General features: G+C 37.0%; 1 protein-coding gene across 1 annotated transcript in view; it reads left to right on the top strand.

The window, feature by feature from the left end:
* The window catches only part of Dcc (DCC netrin 1 receptor), a 1,118,465-nt gene that overhangs the window by 284,205 nt on the left and 809,523 nt on the right, over positions 1-24,737 (top strand). The gene's annotated exons all lie outside the window — the stretch shown is intronic.

The following is a 24,737-nucleotide window of genomic DNA, read 5'->3' as shown; positions in this document are numbered from 1 at the left end:
TATCTGTTCTTCACTCAACTTTGGCAAGTGAACTTGATCAAGAAAATCGTCCATTTCCCTTAGATTTTCAAATTTTGTGGCGTATATGCCTTCAAAGTAGGATCTTATGATTCTTTGAATTTCTTCAGTGTCTGTTGTTATGTCTCCCTTTTCATTTCTGATTTTGTTGATTTCAATACTGTCTCTCTGCCTTTTAGTTAGTTTGGCTAATGGTCTGTCTATCTTGTTGATTTTCTCAAAGAACCAGCTTTTGGTTTTGTTGATTCTTTGGACTGTTTTCTTAGTTTCTAATTTGTTAATTTCAGCCCTGAGTTTGATAATTTCCAGGCGTCTACTCCTCTTGGGTGTTTCTGCTTCTTTTTTTTCTAGGGCTTCCAGTTGTGTTGTTAAGATGCTTATGTGCGATGTTTCCAATTTCTTTTTAAAGGCACTTAGTGCTATGAATTTTCCTCTTAGCACTGCTTTCAATGTATCCCACAAATTTGGGTATGTTGTTTCTTCATTTTCATTGAATTTCAGAAACTCCTTGATTTCTTTCTTTATTTCTTCCCTGACCCAGGTGTCATTTAGCAGAGAGTTGTTTAGTTTCCACAAACGTGTAGGCTTTTTGTTATTTCTGTTGTTGTTGAATTGCAGCCTAAGAGCATGGTGATCTGATAGGATACAAGGTATTATTTCAATCCTCTTGTATCTGTTGAGGCTTGCTTTGTGACCTACGATGTGATCAATTTTGGAGAAGGTTCCATGGGGTGCAGAGAAGAAGGTGTATTCTTTCTTGTTTGGGTGAAAGGTTCTATAGATATCTGTTAGATCCATTTGACCCATGGCATTGGTTAATGATGTTATTTCTCGGCTTAGTTTCTGTTTCAATGACTTATCCTTCAGTGAGAGTGGGGTGTTGAAGTCTCCCACTATTATTGTGTGGGGATCGATGTGTGGTTTAAGCTTTTTTAGGAGATCTTTTACATATGTGGGTGCCCTTGTATTGGGAGCATAGATGTTCAGAATTGTGATGTCATCTTGGTTGACTTTACCTTTGATAAGTATGAAGTGTCCTTCCTCATCCCTTTTGATTAATTTTGGTTGAAAGTCTATTTTGTTCGATACTAAAATGGCTACACCTGCTTGCTTCTTGTGACCATTTGCTTGGAATATTTTTTTCCAACCTTTTACCCTGAGGTAATGCCTTTCATTATGGGCTTTCTTTCTTTCTTTCTTTCTTTTTTCGAGAGAGGGTTTCTCTGTGTAGCCTTGGCTGTCCTGGACTCACTTCGTAGATCAGGCTGGCCTTGAACTCTCAGCAGTCCACCTGCCTCTGCCTCCCTAGTACTGAGATTAAAGGCATGCGCCACCACGCTTGGCTGAAATGTTCTCTTTTATTAATCCAGTTCATAAACTTTTGATGACTCCTTCTTGTCCACCACATCCTGTGTCAAATTCTGTGAACCTCTGGATGGACCCAGTGTATAAGCATCAATCTCAAAGATGTGCACATTCAATGGCAGCCTTTCCTCCTGACCTCTCAACCTGGAATAATTCTTAGCAGACCTAAAAGGATCACTCAGTTCTCACAGCTCTCAGAAATCCTCATATTTATCCTTCCTGATAATATTGTGGATACCTTCCTGATCCATGATACAGATGTATTTATCCACATCATGCTGACATGTAAAAATCTTGAAAACACAATTATTTACATATGGCTACATACTCTTTTCAGTTCTCTGAAGCACACATGGATCCATTCGTCACTATCCTGGCTAATTACTTGGCTTTGTTTTAATACAAAGCATGCAATAGAATGCATACCATGGTTGAGCAACATAGTCAAAGATTGCTCTGTTCCAATAGTAACAACCAAGACAACATATTATTTCTATTTTAGCTTTTAAAATTTTTAGATAAAATATCACAGTATACAGACAGTGAATGTGTTGGGTCATTTATTTGGATATTTGGATATGGATTATAATTCTTCTTTGTGCCCATCAGTGTATAATACAATGTGATTTTTAAAAAGGAAATAAGTCCTTCAGGCAGTCACTTTCTCTCACATATAAAAGGGGAATAGTGCTCTGCTTGCTAATAACAGAACACAGTCAAATATCATGATCTACTATATTGTTTGAAATAGTTCTAGTCACTATGTGCTCATGTGAACATACAGATGATATGAATAATCATATATATGACCAAATACCCTTTCATATCAGTGGATAATGTGCAGTAGTGGGGGCTTTGTCTTTTTAGTTGATGTATGTCTCTCCCTCTTCAGTTTTCAATTACAAGTTTTAACTATGGTCTCTGTCAATCATTTTTCCTTGCTCAACTTTGTAAGTTGTATGCCCACACCCAATAGAGAGGCTCCAGGTCTGGCCTAACAACATGCTAAAAGACACACATGACTCCAACACTGATGACATTCCCTCTAACCCTGGGGAAAAACATTGTCATGCTACATCCAGAGCACATGGAATAATGTAATATAATCATAGGGATAGAATTAATTAGGCTTCCAATTAGAATAGAAATGTTGCGGAATGTGTTAGTGTTTGAGCCAAGAGACTAAGCTGAGAGCAGATGGATTCTCTTCTTTTCCAAAATAGCTTATCTACTACCAACACTTTCCAAATTGGTTTTCTTTGCTTTTTGGCCAACCTTTTGGAGTCATATAGGAAAATTCCTGAAATGATACCCCATGTCTGACTACCATATTTTCCTGAATTCTCTATATGTTTCATACATACATCTAAAGAATAATGTGATGGCTTACAGTTGGCAGAGAGTAGAAACTATATGGGATTGTGAGGTGCTGACATTATTATCCTCTTTTTAGGTCACTTAAAAACTATGTGACTTTCACTTGGAGCTGGTGGCTCACTCTAAACCAGAAATCTGTCCTTTTTCAAAGCTAAAGAGGAGACTGTGTAATGTCCATTAGCATCCTGCTTTCTGAGATGAAATGTACACCTAGCATCCCACTCATTTCAGTTGCATCTAAAAATAGACAGACGTTGCTCTGACAACACTGAATTCTGAGCCTGCAGTCTGTCTAAGACATGCATTTTGACATTTACATTGACGATAATACCTTACCCTAAATTCTGTTTTTAAAGTTGTTTCTTGTTCATGTCTTCTTTAAATAATATGTCAGGGGCAAAGAAGGAGTAAAGGAGAAAAATTGGCAAACATTTTCTCTGCCAGTAATCAAAAGATAACCAGAAAGACAACTCCATGCTGAATAAAACTCTTGAGTATAAAGCAGGTTTTATGAGGAAAGCATCACCTTTTGGTCATAAGTATCTCCTTAATTCACACTAAGCTGATGGTATTAGCGATATAAGACATTGAGAAAAAAGTAACCCAAAGAAAAAACATTGGGTCATGCTGTGTGTAGGGGCAACTGTGAGGGTGCTGTTTGGGAGTATGCAACTTTTCCTCTCTTCCTTCACCTCACTTCTAATTCTACATTGAATTAAAATGAAAGAAGGGGAAATGATTTCTTTCCTTTCAGCAGAAAATGTCATGGAAATGTCAAAGTTCTCTCTGTGTGATCACATATCACTTAAAAGTTGGTAGGTGCAAACCACTGAAATACTAGCTCTACTGGAAAAGCTGATTTCAGAATAAAAACACTATCTCCAAGAGGATGTGACTCAGAAGCTTTGGAGTCATTGAAGAGTAAACTGTGGGCCACAGCCAGTAAAATTTTATGAATGGTCTTTAGATTCTGAAAAAATGGACACATTTACATAACTCTTACTTTCTGCCCTGTCCTCAGTTCACATTCTTGGAGTACAGCATTCAACCCTAAGCTCCTCTGCCATTTAAACACACTTTGAATATCTCTTTTTAGGATTTAAATTGGTGCAAACATCCCCTTTGGAAATGACATTCTTAGATATTACACAGAAAGAATAGGGCATCTTGTCAGGCTGTGAAGTTTTCCCAGACTTTAGGCAGAGCTGATATGTCATGCAAATCATCACCTAGTACTTTAAAGATCCTCTGCCAGTATCTTGATCTTGTAGACTGCAGGGTCCTGTTATGCTAATGATCCTATCAGAGTCTCTTCCTTCATAGCACCTTAAGATGAAACTGCACTCTTTATAACAGGATGGTGAACTCTTGCATTATTGTTGAAAGTGGTTTAAAAAAACCCAATTGATGGCTTCTTGGGATCAGTTCCTAGGAATTATTTAAAAGACACAAGCTTTGAGCTCATATTACTGAAAAATATCAAAAATAGGCATGGTAAGTAGGAATGTAAACAGGGTGATCTGGGATGGGGAGAAGCTTTGACTGGAAGCCTATTTTGGGCAAAGGTAAATATATTAAAAATTACATATTTAAATCATATACACTATATGAAATATGTTATAGAACATTTTGAATACTTTTAGACTTAGAGACATTGTAAAGAAAGAACACATGATTTCATGTTCCTTTACTCAGATTTTCCCATTTTTAGCAGTTTCTACTATTATGATACATGTGTCACATTAAGAAACTAATATTGGAGTACCTTTAATATTTTTTTCTTCCTGTCTCATGATTTAAGCTAGATTGTGATTCATCACATGCTCTGGTGTTTACTGTGTCTTGACAGCTTCTAAACCTTCACTTTACTTTGACGATCCTGAGGAAGACTGGCAAGTTCAAAGATCTTGGTAGTATTTGGAACTCGTTGTCATATATTAACTCTTGAAAGGAATACAAATTCCTTACCTAGATGATGTCATTCTTATAGTTTAAAAATAACACACACACACACACACACACACACACACCTATAAATACCTGATATGTCTACAGGGAATAATTGTAGGAGATACCTTAAAGTGGAATGGGGATAATGTTTACAGGAAAAAAATCTTACTGAATTAACCAATTATATTTGTATTATAAGGAGGGAAAAGAAAATATTTGTTATGCAAATTAATACACAAGTATCTAATAGTGATTCAAACCAACACTATGGGGCATTCTGGAACATTTTATCTCTCAAGTAGTTTATAATGTAGTAGCAAACACTAGTGTATTATATACAGATCAAAACACAGACATGTAAAATGCTGAATCAGCTGAGAAAGAAGGATTATTTTATCTTAAGTATGTTGGAAGTTAAAGGTAATGAAACAGATTTATAGATGAAGGTAGGGGAGTGCAGAGAAATATAATGTGATTCTAAGATTAGAAGCAAGAAAACACTAGGCTAATTTTGGTTGCAGAGAGAATTCTGCAGTGTAAGATATATAAAGGTGATTCATAAGAGACAACAGAATTGAACAGAGATTGAGTTACATGTTTTAATAGAGGGCTGAAGTAATGGGCAGGGAAGGGCTAACAATCAGACTAAGTCAATGCCAGGATGAAGGTTAGGTCCTATGCTTGTCAATCTGTGGGGAGAATGTCGTGTAGCTTGAAGACATAGAAATTAACCTGCAGAGAAAATATTAAGAGTGGTCTAAAATGATAGATAGTGACACTGAAGACGTTCAGTCTTGATAGTCTAATCCTACTGCTAACTGCAGAAGTAAAATCATCTGTGGACAGGGAATTGAGGACTATGGATTGTTCCATTAGCTCCTTATATTTTGATAGCTATACGGAAGGGACTGGGACTCAGATAATCAGAGGTGAAAACACAGACAGTGTCAGACCAAGGTGAAAGGCCATCTGAGGCAAGATAAGCAAATTCCCACATTCTGGCTGGTGTAGCTTTTTAATTACTGTACTTTTTTATTTCTGTAGTAAATCATGATCTACTTTTCCATATACAATGATTAGCACAAAGCCCCTTAAATGGGAGATTCTGTTCAATATACTCAGTGGGTATCTGAAACTGTGAATAAGTGGGCTCCATATATATTGTGATAAAATACATACATATTACCAATATATGTACACATATATGCATATATATCATTATATATATGTATATTTATATGTAATTTATAAGATAGGTACAGTGAGGGATTGGAATGAGTAATAGTAAGTAAGAGTTAGTTTTGATTGTTAACCTGATTTACATTCATCTGATAGATGGCTCTGAAATGTTTGTGGAAATCATATTGATTACTTTAATTGCCTTGGCAAGACCCATCACATAATGTGCAGGACGATTCCCTATGCATGGGATCCTTGGTTGTATGAAGTAGAAATGGGAGGTGTACCCCATCTTGCCTGTATCCCTTGCTGTCTTCTGACCACAGACATAATGTAACCATCTACAAACAGCTTCTGCCCCCTTGGCTTCCCACTTTGACTATGAGATAAGATTAAACGTCTCTTCTGTTACAATAGCAACAGAAAAAACTAAATTAAGGCCTATCTGAGAACTGGTCTTTGATGTGGGACCTGACATGTGGCTAAACTGAGAGAATGCCTACGTAAATATAATTATTAGCCAGCATAGAGGCACTCAAAAAAGTATAGAGCAATTAGGACAAAATATGGTAGTACAATTATTTGAATGTGGTCTACCATCTATCAATCATCTGTCTCTCATCTATTTCTCTTCTCCTGTCACACTCCCTGCATTGAGCACATTCGAGGTCTGCACGAGGAGGTGAGGCAAGTGACTATGTAAGCCATTACACACACTCGAGCTGTAAACTCTGTGGTTTCAAGGCAACAGAAACAGCATCAATTTTGTTTTTGTCCTTCCTATTTTGTGACTAAGGATTCACTCTCTCTGTAACTATTATATGCTATGCTATGATGTACTATGTCAAAAATATGATATGCACCATATGATATTTTTTGTTAGATATTTATTAATATATAATATTTATTATTTCATTTTGAATAATCACTGTATAGCTTCTTTCTGCCCTGGCCAAGTACTTAACCATATTCTCTAGCAGTACAGCAGTTGATCTGCTCACCATGGCGCTACTGAGGGACACAGAGTGACTTCTGAGTGAATGCTGGACTATAAAGTGCGACTTCTGAGTGAATGCTGGACTGTAAAGTGCTTCAGATGCGGGGCAGGATGGTGCAGAATGAATTACTCAGAGTGGCATAGTATTGAAACACTTAAGTTGTTTATTCTAGAATTTTCCATTGAGTATTTTTCATAGCGTTCACCTCAGGTTAAACTAAATTCTCAGGAATCAAAAGCACAGAGAAGGGGTGACACCACATCCATGGAGATCAAATTTTTTAAAAAGATTTTTCTCCTAATCCAATCTTGAAAGAAAGTTACTTGCTTGTTTGATTCTATTGTGCCTTATTTGCTTACTATGTGTGATCTTACTTTTAAAAATTACTGTGGAGAAAAGGGAGTGTTTTGATGATAAAAATGTAACAAGCTAAAGTAGTGTGCAGTTTGTCAACAAAGCATGAAAGAAAGCTTATTCTGCTTACTATTTTAGGCACTTTCAGTCACAAGATTTAATGGACTTGGATTTGAAAGACTGCCTGCCAGATCAACGTAACTTCTTTCTCATTTTATCAGTTCCTATGTAGCCCAAGGTATAACAAAACCCTAATGTGAGACATTTAATTTTATTGAAGCAAAACTACACAGGATATTAGAGAATGAATTACAGAGAAATGATCTCAGGTGCCAGGCTAAACATAATATCGTACAAATATTTAACATTAGAAATATTTTTTCTTGTCAACGTAGAAGCCTTCGTACAACTGTAAATTACAAGTGACTATCATCACTGCCTTCATCCCCATTAGAAAGGAATTTCTCATCACCTCTATTAAATATACACCAGGAGAAATTGTACAGACCTCCAGTGTAAGTTCCTGGCACATCAGCACTACCTTTTGGCTTCTAGAGCATGCTCATGACCTTTGTGAACATACCTGAGAAAGTGTAGTTTAAACCATAGGCTCTTTAATGGTTTAAGGTACTGCTTCTAAGCAGTATCTTAGTTACGCTTGACATAAACTCTCTTCCTGAGGTCCAACTATTTTCTAAGATTTCTGGGATACATAAAGTAAAGATAATCATCAACCTCCTCACAAATCATTATAGAAGCAGTTCCCTTCAATGTTGCTGAGTCACTTTGCAAACTAAATACTAAAGCCTTCAAACACATTGCCAAAGATGTAGCCTTTGTTCCCTTTGCTTCTGGTGAGCTGTAGACTAAGCCTTAGGCCTCTCAGCTGTTATATAAGGGGTTGGTGTTCAAAAGCAGCCCACCTCTCATGCTATATTCTTACAGAGTCTACACATTAGGTAGTGATTTGTTTCCAACATCTAATTGCCTTAGCATCTTTTTTAGAACTCCCCTGAACTTTTTTTAAATTTTAGATGGGATTTGGAATAATCACATTTCATAGATGGCGTTCATTTTAACTACTTCCAAGACAACAATCCCTGTCTGTATTTCTCACTTGCCTGCCTTTAACTCAAAATGTTGGTCACAGTGTTTATCGCACCACCTTTGCCCTTTATGACTGTTTTCATATATATGAAGGATATACAAACTCCCACTGCCTGTTTGTACAGAAAAAGCTCAAAAGCCTAGATGTGTAATTCAATTACTGCTTCCACTAGAACTATAGAAGCAAGCAGAGGAGTCCTTCTCAAATGGATATAAAGGAATCTGAGATGCCCATTGCTTTTCAAGTTTTCCAGTTAGTTAAATGGCTGAGGCATGTCCACAACTAACTTCCAAATGTTGCTCCAGTGTGCTTTAGAAAAAGCCCTGGATTTGGAGAGTCAGTCAATTTATTTCTGGTTTCTATCTGATGTAGTTTTGTGACTTTGGGGTAGAATTTTCACCTCTCAAACACTTTCTTCGGTGAAGTGAAGAGGTTGCAGAAGCAGGATCAGAGTTTCCAGCTCCAACCTTTCTTATTAATTGGAGCAGGGAAAGGGGACAGCTCACTAGCTGGCAGCTGTGGCATCTTGGAACCTTTGGCATTGCTGCAGAAGAGAGTTTACTGTGAGGGACTTTGAGCCTGGGCTCAGTAGCTCCCAAAGCATCAAGATGTCTTGGGTGTGTTAAATTAGACCTCTCTCAGAATGTTCAGTACTAAAACAGCACTTTAGCAAAACTTCCACCAATCTCCTGCACGTTCCTAACAGAAATTAACTGCCACAGCTCTTTATTAAAGTTTCTTCTTTTTGTTTTGTTTTTTGGTTTTACCTGATGGGCTTTGTTTTTACACTTATTTTATTTTTATGTTGCCTACATTTATCTGATCTTCTGAATTATTCTTTAGTCAATGGCCAATTAAGTTAAATGAGGCATATTAATGTTTTCCTTATGCCGCTTTGCAGTGTTTCCCCTCGTTCTTAAGTAGCTGATTGCCAAAACAAATAACTATAGGATGTGACTTTAAAGTTTACAAAATGAAGAGGCCACTACTTTTTGCCCTGTCCTAAGGAACTGCGTGGAAGTTGCTTTGGACAAGAAATGCGCCCAGTCGTTGATCCTTAATGATCTCTGTATAGAAAAGGAAATTTGCTGATTTTAAATTTCAAAGAAAGTTTTTGCAACCATGGGGACTGTCCCTGAAACCCCTGTTTCTCTACCTTGAGCTGCTCTCAGCACTGTTGGCTAGAAGTCTAGGTCAGAAGTAGACACCAAACATGAGGACCTTGGTGCTGACCTACCTTCACAGTTCTTTATTGTGGGTGAGGTTTATAGGCGATGGCTAGTGCCTGCCAAAGCTACTGTCTTACTTTTAGAGTCGATGTTAAATACTACTGCTTTTTTTCTGTAACTTGGCTAATGTGTTTAGACACCACTGAGGTCCAAATACTGGAAATTCAGCAAACTGAATTAATCGATTTTCCTCTAACAAGATTGTCCTGTAGAAATGAATACTGCCACACCACACTGCGGGCTGCTAAACACTTGCATCTTAGATAACCACACTGGTGATGAACTTAGCTTTGAAAGGGGGATTAGAACTTTGTGGCTGAAGACTGCCAAAGGGAAAAGACTGGGGCAGAGTGTGAGTCTCCGGAGGGCTCATTAGATGAAAATTAAGTGAGGAAGTCTTGCCCCCCCCCTTTTCAACTTGCTGTGGCTTATTCCTTTACAATGAATGTGTTCAGACTCACTCTGATGTGTGGCCTGTGCTTCAGGGTTTGACCACAAGCAGAGTAGCTCTGCAACTGGAGCTGGGATTGCAGTTTCACCAACAGAAATCATAATCATCCTTTGATCCACTCCAGGGGGAAAGGGGCATTGGCTGGTACACCCTGCCCCTCGATTCTGAGGTCTCTAGGTATTCCATGGCTAGTTATTCCATCTGGACACAATTCAAAGTGTGAACTTAGATGTTTACAGGTCTCCTTGCTTTTGGCCAAAGTTATTCTGGAGCTGATAATTATAGTAGCTGAGGTTTTCTAACACCTATCTTTCAGGAGGTACCTGTGTACCAAGTTATGCACCCAGGGCAACTTGATTGACATGAGGGTAGAAAACAGCTCATCTACAAAGGTTCATGATCCCAAATGTACTCATTTGGCATATACAGTGGAATGCACATTACTTAGTATAGATTTTATTTTCCTATTTTGTATTTTTCCCAATAATAAAGTTTCAGCCAGTGTGATAACACAGAGAAGACAAAACTTAATATCGGACTAGGCATCAAACAATAAAATGATAATAAATTAAATCAACAAAACCAAAATCTGTCCAGAACTGGGTACATATGTAATGTAAATAAATCTTCAACACAAGTAGTCAAAAATTCAGAATGACAGTCTGCCGCAACTACATGGAATGCTTCCTTTTTTTTTCTTTTTTTTTTTATTAAAGACCAAAACTTCTCTAAGAAAATGTACCTAGTTATAGAAACTAGCACTACATTCTATTTGAAAGTAGATACTCAACATCTGGGGCAAATACAGGAGACTCTAACAGAGGTACATGTCTTTAAAATGTTTACTGGGAGCAAATATGTAATTTTTAAAAATATGTAATTATTAAAACACAGATTTTTATATCACTATCAAATGGTACTAGTTTGGCAGGCATTATTGAATCAAATAATCTGTATATTTAGTCTAATTTCAGATGATATCCATGCTATTGAGCTGCAACTACAAAAGAAAATGAAAATGTGCCTATTTATTGAATTTGTGTGGAATGCAGAGTGCATTCGTTTTTCCATGAATCTTCTTATATAACAAGAAAAGAAAAAGAAAAAAAGAAACTTCACATTATAGAGGAAAACTTATAGAAGTGGTCTTTCACTTTAATATCATTTATATTTTTCTGTTGAAATAACAGGAGCATTAGGATCAGGGTAATAAAAGCAGATGCATTCTCTTTAAAGATGAGAGGCTGGGAGGGGGTGGAGTTTGATATTTGCAGTATCAGGAGATCCTCCTTCTTGACTATTTTATTTTTGTGGGCGAGGGAGAGACTAAAGAATTAAAATTGTCCATTTATTTATTTTTTGTTTTGCCCTTTCAACAGCCAACTGTCAGCCATGCTGTCTTATGTGAGTTAACCTTATTACACAGCTCTCTGTGTCCAAATCCTTAAACTAACAGTTCATAATGGGATTACACAGGCTCGCTTATTTTCCGCCATTTTCCAAACAAGGTTACTCAAGGATAATTCCCTGTCCTGCTTCTTATGGCCTATTTCATTTGTCTATCTTAACATGTTTCCACTGAGGTTTCTGTCCACTTTTTCCCTTCTAATACTCAAGATTTTTAAATTAAAATTTCCTTCCTTTCTCTCTTTCTTTCTCCTCCCTCCCTCCCCCTTCCCCCTTGCCTCCACTTCTCTCTAGATTGCTTTAAAGCTTATCCTTATGTCAGCAAGGATTTGGGCATTAATCAGCAATGCACATACGTGTGTTGAATACACAGACAAAAGGTTTATGAAAGAAAGGCAAATAAGGACTCTGTAAAATCTCAGCAAGAGTAGGTAATAGAAACATTCTGACATCTAAACCTCCAACCCTGCAGTGGATTCACCTTCAAGGCTACCTGATTATTTCTTCTATAATGAAAGTAATTCAACATATATTTAGACAGTAAATCAGATGGACACACAAGAGTCTTCAATAGAGCAGTATTTAGAGACACTCCATTCACAATGTGTGTCTTCCAAAACAAAAATAAATTAATCAAGCCTTGCCTCATGCAGTTATAATTCCATATATAAATTAACCTAATATAAATATCCAAAAAGAAATTGATTATTTTTTTGCAAACACTTCAAAGATGGTGTGAGCAAAATATAGTGTCATTTTTGTTGTTGTTCTATAATTTAGGTCAGAAGAAAAAGACTCTACCTTCCAGTTGAGAACCAGCTTGAGTTTCAAAAGCTTTATCATTAAGATTAAAGAAATTAGTTGTGGAAAATGTTTCAGTCTTGGTTGACAGATGGGAATACATTTTCTCATTGAATCTTAAATGAGGGTTTTCTTACTTGTATTGTCCAAAGTCACCTCTCCCTCTGTCTGTAAATTGCTGATAATTAAATTATATAATTCCACATGGACCTCAGATTTGTTAATTACAGAATCATGACAGGGTGATTATCCTGTGTCATATAAAGAGAAGAAGTAACCAATATTATTATAATGGATAAGATAACCATTGATCATTTGAATTATTCATATTTGTACTGCAGAGAAAAACACCTCTTCTTCTTCTTCTTCTTCTTCATCATCATCATCTTCATCTTCTCCTCTTCCTCCTCCTCCTTCTCTTCCTCCCCTGAATCCTCCGTCTTTGAATAAAGGGGAAAAAAAGAAACAAACAAGCAAAATGTCTCAAACCATAAACTACTTATAGAAGGACAGGGGAGAAAACAAGTTCCAGAACTCTTTCAGAGATAAAAAGATGGTCTCTATAGACAGTTGTCAGCTTGACATCACTCATGTTTCCTAACCTTGAAGACATGGTTTGGAGATATACCTTATAACTTGATGCTACCATTCTACTCACTCTATCTAGGTTCACTCTCAGCAGAGACAAATCTCCTGGAATACTCACTACCTGCTTTCCCCTGAATTTTGGCAGTGCCTTTGGAGTCCTAGATGTATACACCTCTATTCATGTCGATATCTGGCCCTCTCCTTCCCTCTGCCTTCATAGTTGCTCTGTGTAATCTGGCTGCTCCATCTTCTAAGGCAGTTGGTGTGCTCATAGAGCTTTCTGAGAATAAATTTCTTTAACCTTTACAGCACTCATTCTCTTTCGCTACCCTGTTCCATAGGCCTCTACCTCATAAACAGACTCATCTCCAAGTTTGAGATTCCATCAACTATAGAAAGGACTCACATCATCCACTTTACTCTAAATGCTTCCAAAATTAGAGTATTCCAATTATAGTGACCTTAGAGAGTTCTGCTTTTTCCTTTCCAAAAAATCAGAATCTTCAAAACTCTGTACCGAGAAAAAAAATTTAGCATACTTAGAAACGTTCTTTTATTATGAAATTCTCCAAATACAGTTAAGGCCATTATTGGGAAAATATGCAACCCAGTCATTCACAAGAGAGTTCTAATCTAATTTCACTGTAAGAAAAATAGTCTTTTAAGTATATCAGTGCTTATGTGGTCATATTCATACAGATACTGTTTGTATTTCAATAAAGAGTGGCAAAGAATTGCCTGCTAACAAACGACTTTATTTGTGTACATAACCTTTCCTGGAGGAGTCATTTAGCTATGGGGTTGAAGGTCAATGGTAGCTGCTCAATATGACTCTTAAATGACCACACCCTGCTTTTGCTCCCCACTCTCCCTTTTCTACAGTGAAGCTTCAAACTCTTGGAAAACAGTGGTCTACAGGAAGTGTACATGGTTCAGAGTGTGCAGAAAGAGGAAGAGGACTTAAGCTTATTTTTTTTCCCTTTTAATTGGCTGGCTACTGTCCTGTTTCGAGAGAGCAGGGCCTGAATCACCACCTATCTCTTGTTCATCATCATTCCATCGCAGTCTCCTCCTAAAGTTGCAAGTGTTTTGGCACTAACCTGAAATGGGAATGCTTCTCCTACACCAGTGACAAGAGGTACCCATGGCTACCCAATGACAGATTAAGTATTTGCTCCTTTCTCTAAACCCATTATCATTTAATTTTACCTAGGAGCAGTCATATTTACATTGCTATAGCCTTGAATACGTGACTACAAGACAGGGAGAATACAGGAGAAAGTTTGTCTGCTCATTTTTACATCTGGTCACAAACAGGGAAGTTTTGAACTAATCAGTCTTGTAGGAATCCCACAGGAGACCAAAAATCAATCTACTGATGAGACCAGACTTACTGCCATGTCGTAGTGTTTTCCTCAAGCTCTGTACTTAAAATGATGACCCTCTCAGATGTGTAATTCTTTGTTTGAAAAATGATTTTATGCTACTACTTCTCCCACTATCACTGATTTTGAGTTTGACAATTAAGTTCTTTACATTACAGTTGAGTTTTCATTTTATAATTAAATCTGGATGCTTTGGAGCTGAGAAAATTGCCACCCCATCCCTATAGAGATGTAGAGATGACTAGCCTTACTCAATTATGACACAGTACACAGACATTTGGGCTACATGAAGTTTACAAACAATGAGAAATGAGACCCAAAAAGAAATGCAACTAAGAAAGACCATGATGAAACCTAGAAAAGAACAAAACCAACACAGGTATCTAAATGTACTCTCACAAATATCAACTGTAAGAGAAATGAGTTGGCTGGTGGCTGTCTGTACAACACAGGGGCTAATCCTGGGCTTTTACATCCAGATATGAAAGGACTATTAGTTTTGGGGAGCAGATTTGGAAAATCTAGCTGGGAGGTATTATGAATAAAAAATCTATACAGTTGTGCTTTTAGGATATGGCTATACTACCTTAGGCAAATGGCTTGATTTTATTGAACTTCGATTTTTTTAATTTGTAAATTGGGTTAATAGTAGGTCAATAGAAAGTTTAAGATGATGATTATTAAAAGATTAGGCACAGTTCCAAAAGCACAAAATGATGGCACACAGTGCCAATCAAATGCGGAGCTGGTTAGCTGAAACATAATAACAGCGGTATTTATTGACTTCTCGATAGACTTTTATGAAGGAGAGACTTGGGTGTAAATATCCGAGGACAGATGCAATTCTCCCTGCTTTGTTAATTCTTAGAGTATCTTTAGAAAGAAGCAGCAAGACGCTGGGGGCATGCAGAGGAATGATGACATTGCAGCAAGTCACACTGCAGCATGGCGCCTCTGATTATCTGGAGCTGACCATTGTGTACTTTGCAAATCATCCCCATTTGGCTTTTAAAAAGCAATGGTATTCAACGTTCCAGAGAGTCCTAGAGATAGCCTCTTGCCAATATTCAGAACCCTAGCACTGGAGAAGTGTCTGAAATAGAGAAAAAACTTTTGGATTTGAGAACATTACCTCAAAGTGCTGTTCCTACTTGATTGTCTCAACATGCCCTTGTGCTACACTGATCAGGATCCTCTCATAACAAGACCTCCATTCTCCTGCCACACCCTATGCATTTAAGGCCAAATATATTCAGCACCCATTGGAGAGTCCAACATTCTACTCAGATTTGTTTTGTGGAGAATGAGTAATAACATTGTTCTGAAAAAAAGTGATTTAAAAATAAATGAATTCTGCTTAAGGATATTGTTTTCCAATTATTATTTGATATTTCTGATGCATAGTCATATTTTAATTGTATGGTTATATTATACACTCCCAATACTAACATGATAGCCACATGGTTGACATGTGAAGAGAGAGGGAACAAAGGAAAAAAGAAAAAGGAAAAGCTTAAGGAGAAAATGTATGAATAAATGGTTCTTTTTAATAAGATGTCTCCAAAATGGATAGTTTCTAGAAAAAGGCATCACAGTGCCCAGCCAGTGGCTCTTCCTTGGCCCTTAGCCAGACTATATTCTGGAATTGTATTGTGCTGTTCTTTCTGATACTCAGCCTTACTAATTAAAGGAATCTTAGCTCAGGAGAAAATGTTAATCATATTTTGGACCTGGTCCTTTCTGTGGTCTAAAATAATTGATGTCTGGCCAATCCCTGCAAAACAAGGAAGCCCCTCTGTGGCACAGTGTGCCAGACTTAGATGTGATTCTTGGGCTAGGGTAATGTTTTACTAATTTTGTCACATGTCACATTGGTTTGAAATAGAAGTATTTTGGGTGACTTGTTTTTCAACTCAATGCAAATTAGTTAATGCTTTGAAATTTGCTGATCTTCTCACCTCAATTGGAAAATTGTCTGACTATATTGATTGGCCAAATGAAGGACTCCCTGAGGTCAAGTGCATTGTGGTTGCTTATAAGACTGTCCTCAATCATCCCCCTTTGGAAAGTGAGTTCTCTTGACAATAGCACGAAACTAAAGTAAGTAGACTGTGCTTGGCCCCCATCTGTCTCTAGGGAGCTTTCCCACCCATGCAAGGCCATTCTGCAGATAGCATTTTCCATAAAACCCCCATAACATTTCTAAGTAACTTCGATTTATTTTTCAGTACCAGCTTTTTTGATTATTTCTTCAGATTAATTATCTCAAATTCTCAGTCTGTAGTGGTCATTATCAAATCTTGTGAGAAGGATATGTTACTTTGAGAACAAATTTCTGTCTATAAGTACGTAAACATGAGGATGATGTCATTGTAATTGATTTTTGGTTTTTTCTTTTTTTCATTATAGTGTGAGTTCTAAGAAAACATGAATGGTGTCCATTTTTCTACATTATTATATCCCTTAAATTGTAAATGATTTAAAATATACTTATGATCCTAAAGTATTACACTGCGCATTCGTATGTCGGGGAGATAAGGAAACAAAGGGACACTGGTTAAGTATTTAAGTTTTATCCCTTCTCAAATCTCTGATGGATTTGAAGACCAGATAGTTTAGTCTGTCAATTAAGTTTAATAGGTTGGGAGTTAAGATGTTTTTAGGTCAAGAATGATGTTTTAAGTTAATAGAGATGTGATATGATAGGTATTAATCTCCAGAAATTTAGACTCAACAAGATAGGAAAGATAGTTACTTCAAATTTGCCAACTACAAATGCAAATCACTATGAATGTAGCTTTTATATAATTCCATATTGTCTTGTGGTTCTTCCTGATGTATGGAGTTTATTTTACTCACGTGTGATAATATAAATGTACATGTTAAAAAAAAAGACATTATAAATAAATAAATAAATATGAAAGAGAACATTTTCTATTTTGCTCTGTAGGGAGCTTTTTGGCATTTGCTCCTTGAAAATCACTTCCGTTCCATTTTGGTAGATTTCTGTAGGCTTCCAAGTAATTAACACTGAATTGAAGTCATTTCTGGTACTGATCAATCCCTGTCTCCACAACTCCTAGCCTCTGTGGATTGCACTTAGGTAGGTCCTGGCACCAATGCTAGGCAATTCTTCCACAACTTAGTGACATCCTCACCCCCAGACCTCAAGGCCCCCTTAAACTCTTTCAAATGGATTACAAATAACTATTCCCTGACACAAGAAGCTCACCCCTCATCCAGAGATAAAGCTCTAAGGATTTGACATTGGAATTCTACAAAGACATTCTGTTCCTAACTATACCCTTAGCCCTGTCACCTTCAAGGACTGGAACCTCTGAGTTCCAGATGTGAGAATGTGATTTTACACTTTCTCCTCTTTGCTCTACCTCCACTGCTAAAGATCAATAGAACTATTTTCTTTGGCATTATTATTGCTACATGTTTTGTAGGCTGCCCTGTCTTCTCTGCTACATTGTTTATACTTCTCAAAGTACCTGATTGATTGTACTTCATGCATTGCCGCTAAGTTGAATGGTCTCGCTTGCCCTTTTCATTTCTAAAGTTTAACTGAGATGGATTTCACTTGCACTCCCAGGAATGATTTCTGTGCTGTGACGTTTGCATTATCTCTGCTCAAGATTTTCCTCAAGGATTTTTATTAATTTTAAATCTGTGGAAGTTGGTATTCATTCTCTCGTTATACTTAAACGTATAAGGAAAAGCACTGTGGGTGTGAGGACCAAATATTTTACTTTATTTCAAGTTTTCCATAGCTAATATTTAAGCATATATTTGAGAGCTTGCCCTGTTGGGGATCATCATTAGGATCCACTCATTCTGGTGAATGTAAATAGAACCTCTTCTCTGTCCCTTCGAGGCATGACCAGTGCCAGCAGGCATGAGGACTAGGGACACCACAGTAAGAGGAGCCATGGTACTTAGAATGCTCAAGTTTTTCATTCTTGCTACAAAGAAACCAGTGTCTGAATCTTAGCTTGGGGTAGTAAGTTAACCGAGTTGATATTGCATCTAAATAGCTGTATAAGCTCAGTTCAGCCCATCCTTTTCCATACCTTCCTACACTTTTTTTGTAAAATGAGGGAGACCATTCAAAGAGTTCACAATGCCAAAGAGCCTAAGAGAAGTGATGAACCTATGATGTTTTAAACATCAAGAGAATCTTGCTTCAGCTGCAGCAATATTTACTGGCTTTACCATGAAGTTTTAGATTCCAAGGAAACTGCATTCAGGAATTCAACAGTTGTCCCACATGACTCCAAAGAACAGAGTAGCCCATTCTCTCTAACTGTACTGGCTCAGCACTTCTGATGCTGATCTCAGATATGAGAGAACGTGTAACTACCAAACAGCATATGAAAGACAGCTACGGGCAAGGTCCTCCGAAAGACCAGATATGAACAGGACAAAGACAGGAGAGGCCAGTAATATTAGCATAGTCCCTGACTCTCAGATGTACCTCTTTTTCATACAATAAATGGGAGTTGTACTCTGACAAAACAAGATCCTGAAAATCTTTGTCTGTGCCCACCATCTGTGGAGATGAAATTATTCTGTACAGGAATCCCATTCTTTGTTTTCTGGGGGTTTTGTTTGTTTGTTTGTTTTTGGTTTTGTTTTTTAAAGTGTCCCTTTCTACAGCATAAACATCTCATTATGTAGCTTTCTTACTTGTAGTGATGGCCAGACGCTTGCAGATGTAATCTGAGCAGCAAGTGAGCTGGAGTGTCTTCCAGGCCACAGATAGAATAGATTGTTCACTGTGAGCTCTGGGTCGCTCAGTAGCAATATATTTTAATCGGTTAGGCACTTTCCAAGAATATTATTGTTTGCCAAACACTATTTTTGGCACGCATCTGTAACAAAGTCTAATGCATTATGCATATTATTTTCACAGTATTTCATTGTGTTAGCACATGTAGTATTTGTATGGAATATTTGTAAATTCATTACAAAGGTATTACCATATTAATGACTCTGGTTAAAAAGTATTAGAAAATATTAATATTCATAGACACTGTACATAACATGGTGAAGTGAGAATAACATAATTTAAAATTCAGAAAAAAATTACCATGTATATGTGAAAAGTAGCTTATAGAAGTATGCAGCAGACATGAAAAAAACTGAATTACTTTGATGTTTCTATGAAAACTGTATGTTCAATTTTGAACATCACAGATTAAATGATAACGAGAAACTGATTTTGTTCAACAGCATAATTTACTGGTAGAGTTTTGGAAATTTTACTTCCTCTGTCTGAATGTATTAATGTATTAATTTATTTTTATATACTAATATGCTGAATTATTCTTTGTTTTTCAATTTCACGCATCCTTATTTATGTATAGCATGTGGGTCTGCTTGTCGGTATGCACATGACGCATGCGCAGGTAGAGAAGGAAGCCAGAGATAGAGCCAGACCCCATGGAACTTGTGCACTTTCTGATATGAGAGAAACGAACTTTGTCCTTTGAAAGAGCAGTGATGATTGCTCTGAACCATGGAGCCTTCACCCTAGTAGCAAAATTATACTTTCTTACTTATCTTTTGGCCTTGAACAATATTTAACTCTTTCATCTCTGGTCCCCAAGAAAGAGGAAATAATATAGCACAGCACAGTTTGATCATGTTATGTGTCCGAGCTGAAGCTACGCAAGGAAGTCAGTTCTACCCTGAGGAGAATGGTTCAGCACTATTGAGAGTCTCACGGTATCCCTGGAACCATACCGTTCATGAGGAATCCAAGGAAATTAATACAGGGTTATTCCCTTCTTCCACTGATATTTTATTATTCTTATGAGTGTCTAGAACCTTGATTTGTCTTCAAGTTTGACAAATAATGTCTTGAGAGCTATTCTCTTTAGAAACTGTTTTACAATACAATGCTTTCTCACTGTCAGAAGTATATAGCTATTATTCTCTTCACAGGTTTTGATTCAGATAACTTCTCCGTCCATTAAGCTCAAAAATCTCTGCAAGTATTACTTTCTGATGATTCACAACAGTCATTTGATCAAAGGAAACTTTTTCTCACTAGTATTAAAAAAAACACCAAAACAAAACAACTCAACACAGCACTGTGCTATGCTTCTATGTAACATGTGGCTGGAAAAAAAAAAAATCAGTCCATTTCCCTTCAAGAAATACAAATCCATAAACATCGATCCATATATAATGGGACATAAGTTAGCAGCACTCTAGTTTTGTGCTGTTTCATTTTTGTTTGTTTGTTTGTCTTTTCTTAAAGGAATTTATAGAATGCCCTGTAATTGTTTTTTATCTTTATTTAATTAATTTATTCAGATTACATCCCAATTGTTATCCCATCACTTGTATCCTCCTATTCCTCCCTCCCTCCCGCTTTCACCCTATTCCCCTCCACTAGGTTAGGGGGCTTCCTCCCCCCACTTTATGGTCATAGGCTATCGAGTCTCATCTTGGTAGCCTACTTATTCTTTCTTTGAGTGCCACCAGGCCTCCCCACCAAGGGGAGGTCATCAAATATAGGGCACCAGAGTTCATGTCAGAGTTAGTCCCCGCTCTCCAGATAACTGTGGAGAATGTCCTGTCCATTGGCTAGATCAGAAACTGTGGTACATTTACACTATGGATCCTACTCAGCTATAAAAAAAACAAGGAAACCCTGACATTTGTGGACAAATGGTTGGAACTAGAAACGATCATACTGAGTGAGTTAACACAGAAGCAGAAAGACTCACATGGTATATATTCACTTATAGTTGGGCACTAGCCCAAAAGGCATGTCCTATGAAAATCTTCACTTACCAGGAGATTGGGATAGATGTGAGGACATCCTACTGGGACTATAGGTAAGACAAATATATGAGATGAGGAAATAGAAGGATTCAGAGAGTTTTCAAAGGCTACAAGAAAAACATCATGATGGGTGGATCAGGGCCCAGGGAGTCTGCTCAAACTCTTGCACTAACCAAGGACAATACAAGGAATAAACATTGAACCACTACTCTGATTTGTTACTGGTTTTTATTTATGTGCTTAAGTGAGAAGTTATTCTACCCATTGATTTTCATTTGCCTTGAACTATCTTGAGAAGTTTATCTGGTATCTATCTGCTGATGCCTCTAATGGAATCCTGGGTGGATCAGATTTTTGACTTAGATTTAAATGGACACCAGCATGTTTATCCAATAGGGCTTTGAGTCTAAGTAACTTAAGAAGCCATTAAAACTGAAGACACAATGTCCTGGGTTCTTCTGAGAAAAATCACAACTTTTCCTTTAAAGGGATGTAGAATATTCTAGGGCATATTTACTTTCTCCAGTTCTTCTTTTGTTTTCATTTAAAAAATAAAAAAGATATCACTGGCTAATAAAGGGCAACCTATAAAGTCTCTTTGTTCTTTAAAAAATTCATGATCTCATTTTATACCTCTGCTTTTGAAAATGGACTACCAATAGCAAACAATATACAAATAAAACAAATGGAAAGTCATGGGGTTGAAGGATGTTCCAAGAGAAAGACAAATTTACCTTTTCTTATTTCAAAGACGGAAGAGTCATATGCCCCATGCATCTTAAGCATTAAAACAATAGTAGATTGGCTTCTGCCTTAAATTCCTCTCATCCAAAGGTACTGTGTTATGTCTACAGGAGAGGCAGGGTAGAGAGTCCAATGAGTGCCTGACATATAACTGGACCTATAAAGTAAGACTGACTGCAGTTTACCATTTGGACACAAGACCCTAAACATATATATATATATATATATGTCCTTAACTGTGATATGCTTTCTTTTCTGTCTCTTAGTTAGACAAACTCTTTCATTTCTACATATATTTTATGCCTTAATGTATTTTATTTCAGAAGCTACGTACGTAAACTTTGAGTATCTTTTCAGATTTTGGTAAGCTGTATAAACACATAAGGAAAGATGCCAGGGTTTTACAGACAGTGGAAAACAAGAGATTTAGACTCAGAGGTTTCTAGATGTAATTTGCAGGTAATTCACTCCCTGGCCTTGGACAAATTCCAGACCTCTCTGAATTTTAATGTCCTGTTTGGTCACATAATAGTAATCCTCCATGCAACACTGTTCTAGGCCTCTAGTACCCTCATGGGCAAGCTTTAAAGTGCCTTATGATATTGTTTTTTAAAATTAATATCAGTTTAATTTCTATATTTTACACATGTTCATTTTTAAAAACACATATAAGAATTCTCCTTTTTCTTCTCATAACACTTACGATATTGTACGCATGTGCGTGAATGCATGCGTGTGTGTGTGTGTGTGTGTGTGTGTGTGTGTGTGTGTGTGTGTTCTCACATGCCAAGAAGTTCTCCAATTCTTTGGGTATCCAACAGTTTAATTCAGTTATCACACTAGTTATTCAGAGTTAGCAAAGCACCCACAGGCTAAGAGCTCTGCCAGACAAGGCATGCTTCCTGCTTCAGATGTTAATCATAAGCCTAAGCTGACTACTGCAAATCAGGGTTCCTATGACTCCCTTTTAATATTCAGTAGTTTGTTATACAAGCTCAGAAAAAATTAAAAAACATATTTAGAATAAATAAATATTTAGAATTTATGACATATACAGAAGAACATCCATAATAAGGTAAACATAGGTTGAGATCTAAAAGTGTTCCAAATGGAAGATCTTTTGCTTCCATGGTGATGGGATATACTAGCCTCTCATGACATATTTTTATTTACAAACCAGGAAGCTCATCAAATCTAATTGCAGAAAAAGATGAATATGGTATGCTTTATGAATAATTATAACCACTGAATTGCTAAGTTTATTTATAAAATTACCAGATTAAAACAAAAATTACTTGTATATCAAGTCCTTTTGAGAAACAGCATAGCATAGTGAGAGGTATGCCACAATGGTAACCGAAGATATTAGACTTTCCACAGTAATTCATGAGACAAAAATAGAAAGAAATGTAAATGAGACAGGAGGGAGGGAGAGGGAGAAGGGGACAGAAAGAATGAGAGAAGAAGGAGACAAAGAGGATGAGAGAAGAAGGAGACAAAGAGGATGAGAGGAAAAGAAAAGAACTTAAGGATTTTGTAAACCTTGTTTCTCCCTTCTGGCTTACATTTTCCTGGAATCATTAGATGGGTTCAAATTTCCAGAATCCTAGTCACTTGCTCCTGTTGCTACCCAACCCCATTCTTCTCTCGGTGTCCCACTTAAGTGAGCCGATTGCTGTAAATCCAAGTGTGATGGGAAGTGGTCCATCACGGATAATAGACACCCCATTACATAGAACATACCAGAGATTTGGAAAATTAAATGCCAATATATTTATTTTGTCATCAATCACCAATAGTTATTCTACTATTCTGTATCAGTCACAGAGCCCATGAAGCAGGAAGGCTTAACCACAGTGTTGAGGCTTCCATCTAAAGCATCAGTTATTACAGAGCTTTGTTGCTGTTGTAGTTGCGTTATTTCTTCCACTGCAAACACATGCTCAGTGTCCAGTGGAAGAAAAGTCACGAACAAAGATTGGAACAGTCTCCGTACACCTGCACTGTAGTAAGATGAACTTGTAACATGAAACATGACAACAAGAATACCTTGTGTAGAATAAAGTGGATCTCTTACGCAGTGAAATAGCTTTCTTTCTAGCAAGACAAATATAGAAAGGATATTTCATTTCTCTAGATGTTCTAATATATTCACAACTTCCTTGATCTCCCTAAGGTGACAGATGTGTCCCTCTGCCTTTGGTGTAAGAGCTGCTTGAATAAGACTTCTTCTGTCACCTAGCCAATTTGAATGCTCAGCTGCATTGTAGAGTAGGGATCACTCCTTCTTCTTCCCAACTGTTTTCACTAGATGCACAAAGGCCCATAGTGCTTTTTTAAAAAGAACTGCATGAAATTGTGTGTGTGTGTGTGTGTGTGTGTGTGTGTGTGTGTTTGTAGTAGAAAAAGAGGAGAGAGAGTGTGGTAAGTTTGAAGATAATTTTCCTAATGTTCTTGGCTGCTTCATTCTAAAACATGGCAGTGGAGGAGTAATTATGTAGGTGGACCTTCTGTGCTGAGCACAACACACAAGAACTCATAGCTTTCACTTGCTATGAAGTAGCCAAGGTTTCAAAGATGGGGAATGATTAACTAGCAACTAGTGGTAAAGGACAAAGAACATGTTAGTTATTTCATTGCCTGTAATGGGTAATTTTTCTGTAGTACTATCTTTTAAAATAAAAACTGTGCTTGAGAAGATCGGTGTTGTGACATAAATACCATAGCTGTGCAAATGACCAGGACTATGCTTACTGAATTCAGGATAGATGCACATGACCTTGCTTATTGAATTCAGAGACAATTTAAGAATATCTTAGAAAAACATGCTTTTAATGAAATGTTGTTACTAGTTTTCCCAAATGTAAACAGGACAAATTTATGTAGAAAATCACAAATACTCATTTTGAGTCAAAAGTGAGTTTGATTCCGAATATAAATAATGTTTAGGGATAATTCACTTATATCTTTGCTTAAAATTAC

Source organism: Acomys russatus, chromosome 20 (genome assembly GCF_903995435.1).
Source record: "Acomys russatus chromosome 20, mAcoRus1.1, whole genome shotgun sequence".
In the NCBI taxonomy this organism is placed as follows: domain Eukaryota; kingdom Metazoa; phylum Chordata; class Mammalia; order Rodentia; family Muridae; genus Acomys; species Acomys russatus.
This window is presented reverse-complemented; position numbering and strand designations above follow the sequence as displayed.